This window comes from Halichoerus grypus, chromosome 1, assembly GCF_964656455.1.
Source record: "Halichoerus grypus chromosome 1, mHalGry1.hap1.1, whole genome shotgun sequence".
NCBI classification, from domain to species: domain Eukaryota; kingdom Metazoa; phylum Chordata; class Mammalia; order Carnivora; family Phocidae; genus Halichoerus; species Halichoerus grypus.
In genome coordinates, this window is record NC_135712.1 from 112,179,768 (window position 1) to 112,185,767 (window position 6,000).

A 6,000-nucleotide genomic window follows, 5' to 3' on the forward strand; every position below is an offset into this window, starting at 1 on the left:
CACACAAATAAAATTCCTAACAAGGGAGTTGTAATATGTGAGTGTTTTAAATCTATGAACATCATTATTTTTTTAAAGATTTATTTATTTGAGAAAGGGAGAGAGAGAGAGAGCTGGGGGAGGGGCAGAGGGAAAGGGAGAGAGAGAATCTCAGGCAGATTCCTCGCTGAGGGCAGAGCCCAACACAAGGCTGGATCTGAGAACCCTAAGAGCATGATCTGGGCCGAAACCAAGAGTCAGACGCTTAACTGACTGAGCCACTTTGGTGCCCCTATGAACATTTTTATTAATAATCATTGAATAGATACATCATACTCTGGATAGAGGAACTGACACACCTAAGAGTTGTATAAATTTATTAAATATTTAATTTAAAAGAAGGAAGTTTTATATAATTGCTAAAAAGATGGAGGTGCTGAGAAATGAAGTATTTAGGAAGAACAGGGTAGGTATTTAGGGTGGCAAGCAGAATATATTTTGACCCATATAAAGAATTCAACAGACTTTCAGATTAAAAATTCTAGCAAAATGAGTGACGTTTGTAAAATAGCGTTTGAATTGAACTGGTTGAGGAAAGATAAGGAGATTAGGCTATCTCAATTTTAGTTAAGTTCCCATTGTCTTTAGAATAGTACAACCTAAATATTTTCCACCACATTTCTTGTTTTGGTTCAATTTTGTTGGGTGGCTCTTTTTTGACTGTCAGATTGTTCGTTCACACAATCATGCTGGCTGTCCTTTACTCACTACAGAGGTCATGATATCAGGCTGCCCACTTGGCTGATGCTTCTTTGGCATCCGGCCATCTTGAGAACACCCATGCTGGCCTAGGATACACTCTTGCCCTGCTGATTGAGCTGCAGGATTCCTAGTCCAAGCAGAAGGCTCCTCCCTAATCAGTGCAAGGCATGTCTTTGACAGGGGAGATGTTTATAGCTGATCTGAGCTCCACTGGGTTGGAGATAATTCCTAATGAATGAAGCTTCCTCTGGCCCATTTAGAATCTTTAACTTGACCATGCAGCCCCAAAATACTTCCCTACACATAAGCAAATTATCTTTAAAAAAGAAAAACTTGATGCACTCACCTGCTGCCCCTGTGTTGCTAAGAGCTGTCATCTAGTCAGGATTTCATCTACACTAGTTTCATGCTGGAGGCATTTCACAAAGACAGCCTGTATAAACAGTCCACATTTGGATGGCTTGAAAACCACTTATTAGCAAAGTTTGAGCAATTGATTGTTGGGAGATGGAGTAAGAGTATTGAAGTAATACCATCAGCACTCATATGTACCACTTTGAATCCAGTGGTGGAAGCGTGGTTGGGTTGAAGATCTCTTCTGTCTAGGAAGTTTTTTTAAATGAAGTCCTGTCTTTTCTAGTATGTCAGCCAAAAGTTAATTTTATATTTATCCTTACAGGATTATTTTAAGACACTTTTTCAATGGCTATTGTATAATTTTAAATAGACATTCAGGTTCCTTTGGCTGACTCTGCTTGTACTCACCCTTTCTGTCTGGTTAATATTCCACAGTCTTTCTACATGAACTCATGCTGCTAGTTGTTCATTAAATTGTTCTTGCCTAAGTACTTCTTGATCAATTCTATTATTATTTGTTCTTATTCTTTCCTAGTATTGATGTTAACTGCTTGGTAATTTCCTGGATCTCCCCTTTGGCACATCTTAAAGATTAGAATAGTTATTATTATAATTACTTTCTTGAATCTTTCTGCAGCTCATCCATCATTCTCTATTTTCTGCATTGTTTATGACTTGAAGATCTACAGGATGTAAATATATTATTCATATAAAACAAATATCTTACTGTGAGGATAATATTCTCACATATTTCTTAGCAAAGACATTTATATTATACTAAAATATACTTTGAACATACTAAAATAAGAAATAAAATTACTGGATAAAAATTAAGCATTAACAGCTAAAATATACTTTATATTGGCAAATCATTTGGCCTTTCCTGAATGAACAAAATGTAAAAGTAAACATTTTTAAAATAATTGCTTAAAAATGCAAATAAAGTATTATTTTATCCATATCATTTATCCATGAACAACATATGTTGTCTCTTTAAATATTTCTTACTATTTGATTTTTTTCAAATATTGCTTATTTTTATAGTGTAGACATAAGCCAGTTTTGGGCCTTTAGTCACAGAAGAGATACTATTAATTAATCAAAGCACCTATAATAACTACTGGATTAGACATGAGGGCATCAATAAGACACAGCTTCTGAATATAAGATGCTCACAATTCAGGGAGGTAAAATTAGCAGGGTTGTATAACAACATTACATTTAAAGATTAGAGATATGCTCAGAGAATGCAAAGAAGGCCAGAATTAACTCTGATAGCCAAGCTGGAGAAAGTTATCGTAGGGTATTCTAGACAGAGGTCACTATATGTGCAGATGACACTATGACAGTGTGTCTTTTCCAATATGGGTAGAAGGGAAATGGTTCTTTGTTTAATCTTGACCTCTTCTGCTGGATTGGAATCCCCCAGCAAGTAAAGATCTTGGTGGCCTTATTCACTCTGTACCCATAGTCTGGCATGGCAGTTGGCACATAGTACATCCTCAATAAATATTTGTTGAAGGGATGAATGGATGAGGTGAGGGTAAGATTTTGAAAGGCCAGGTTCAAGTATTTGACTTATCCTGTGGGTAATGAGAGTCATAGGAATCCTTGAGCAAGGAGTCCTATGATCTCATTTGTTATGTAAGAAGGTAAAAAGTAATTCTGGTGGAAATGTAAAGGATATATCCAAATGGGACCAGATTGTGGGCCCACTGAGTGAGAAATTCCAGGAGATGAATTAAAAATATCAGAAGAAAAATGAAGAGGACTTAAACTAGAGTGCTGGCTCTATGGATAGTGGGACAAGCTTCTGAAATGCAGTGGAAAGGATTCATAGACTGACTAGTTGGATATGAAGGGTGAGAGAGAGGCACAAAGGAAAAGATGAGATTTCTGGGTTGGGAGGCTGGGTAGATGGCAGTGCTATTAACTGAGTTCAGGAATACTGAAAGGGAACATATTTTAGAGAAAGGATGAATTTAATTTTGGATGTGCTCAGCTTGGTTTCTTAAAGGGCATCCAAGTAAAGCAGGATCTGGGCTGGGATATGTAGTTTTGGGACTCATGAGTGTAGAAATGATGCTTGAGATTATGGGAGAAAATGAGGTTTACAAAAGAGAGTGAAGAGAAAAGGGAGGAAAAAAATGAAGATGAAATCTTGGGAAACACACATCTAAGTGATAGAGCAGGAAGAGTCAGCCGACAAGAGAGCTAACATTGTTTTGAACACAAACTGTGAGACAGATGCTGTCTTAGTTACTTTGCATATGTTGTCTAGTTTAATCTTCACAACAGCTCTGGGAGATCTTATCAGAGAAGTAGGAGCTTTTCCAGGCATCCTGAAAACTTGGCTGGAGTGAATTTTAAGTAGGCATTGGCAAACTTTCTCTGCAAAGGGCCAGATAGTAAATATTTTAGGCTTTTGAGACAACCTTACAACTCTGCCTTTGAGGTGAGAAAGCAGCCATACATAAGCAAGTAGTTGTGTCTGTGTTCCAATAAAAGTTTATTTATGGACACTGACATTCAAATTTCATATATTTTTCATATGTCAAAATATTATTCTTTTGTTTTTTTAAAACCATTTTAAATTGTGAAAACTATTCTAGGCTCATGGGCTCTATAAAAGCAGGGAGGAGGGTGCAGTTTGCTAAACCTTGGTTTAAAGTAAAAGAGGGTGTTAAGCATCAGATGCAAACATGTGAGCCCCCCAAAAATCACTGAATCTTGCAAATAGGATGTAGTTGATGACCCAGCAAAAGTGGTTTCAGTAGAATGGAGAGGCAAAACCCCATTGTCACAGGTTGGGGGATAACTAGGTTGACAGAATAAGCATAGACTTTCTTATCAAGTTTGTCAGGGAAGGAAAAGACAGAATTAAGGTGATACCTTAAGGGAAAGGTGATATCTAGAGAGTATTTTTGTGGTGTGTTTTTTCATTTTAGGATTTGGTTTCCAGGGAAAGTCATTTAAAAGAAAAAAAAATGAGCAAGTATAAAAACATAATTGATGTAGAAACATTTCAGGTCATGAGAAAAATATATTAGGAAAAGGAGTTTTGTATTAGTAAAAATATGATAAAAGTTGGGACTACATCAAAATAAAAAGCTTCTGCACAGCAAAAGAAAGAATCAACAAAACTAGGCAGCCTACTGAATGGGAGAAGATATTTGCAAATTACATATATGATAAAAGGTTACTATACAAAATATATAAAAAAGGAATAAAGCTCAACACCCAAAAAGCAAATAATCTAATTAAAAATGGGCAGAAGACATGAACAGACATTTCTCCAAAGAAGACATCCAGATGGCCAAGAGACACATGAAAAGATACTCAACATCACTGATCATCATGGAAATACAAATCAAAACTAAAATGCCATATTACCTCACACCTGGCAGAATGGCTAAAATGAAAAACACAAGAAACAATAAGTGTTGAAGATGTGGAGAAAAAGGAATCATCTTGCACTATTGGTAGGAGTGCAAACTGGTACAGCCACTGTGGAAAATAGTTTGAAGTTTATTCAAAAAGTTAAAAATAGAATGACCCTATGATCGTTCTATCACACTACTGGGTATTTACCCCCAAAATACAAAAACACTAATTCAAAGGGATACATGCACCCCTATGTTTATTGCAACATTATTTACAGTAGCCAAATTATGGAAGCAGCCCAAAAGTCCATTGATAGATGAATGGATAAAGAAGATGTGGTATATATATAAAATGGAATATTATCCAGCCATAAAAAGGAATGAAATTTTGCCATTTGCAATGGCAAGGATGGAGCTAGAGACTAAATGCTAAGCCATATAAGTCAGTCAGAGAAAGACAAATGTCATTTGATTTCACTCCTATGTGGAATTTAAGAAACAAAACATAGAGCAAAGGAAAAAAGAGAGAGAGAGGGAGAGAGAGAGTTCTCTCTTAACTATAGAGAACAAACTGATGGTTACCAGAGGGGAGGTGGGGGGGAGGAATGGGGAAAAGAGGTGATGGGGATTAAGGAGTGCTCTTGTGATGAGCACTGGGTATTGTATGAAAGTGTTGAATCACTATGCTGTACACCTGAAACTAATAGTACACTGTATGTTAACTACACTGGAATTAAAAAACTTAATAAAAAATAAAAATATAAAGAAGTTAAAGAAAATTAGCAGAAAAGGTTGATACTCAAGCCCCCTAAATTATTATTTCAGTATTTCTTATTACCTCTGATAAATGCTTGCATATGAAAGGAAAATAATGTCAAGGTGAAATGGAACTTGTCTAAATTTCAAGGAATAGAAATCAAATATGTCATATTAAGGCTAGATTATTCTTTGAATAAATTATTTCACCACTCTAATTAGGACTCTATTTTAAGTTACATTTAATTTCAGAAGGCCTTTTTCCTCCTGCCTTAGAGTTGCTTTCTCTCTACTTCTCTGTCCCTGGGGACATCACTCTCTCATCAGTAAGCTTGGCCCTTACTTTGATAAATCCCAGTCCAAAGTCACCAGAATCAAATTTTATATATTTTTTGGCACACTGGTATTATTTTAATTATTATTTATGATGTTTCCATACTATAATTCTTCCCTTCTGAGATCAAACAATGCAGTTATATTTTCTATGCTCTATCTCCTAAAAACAGATGCTTGGTACATGTGTTCTGGGACAAATAGTCTTCATCAATAGATACACTTATGATGCCTTTCCCAAAGACGTTGCAGAAACAAAATGTTTTAGATTTTTACTTCTAATTTATTATATCTGGTGAGTGCTATAACTAAGGATTAGGAACCAAAGGAAATTATTTCAAAGCATAAAATTTCCTGGAAAGGAATTATCTGTCTAATTATCAAGAAACCTCTTCATTGTAAAACTCAAAATATTCAAGTAAAAGGAACT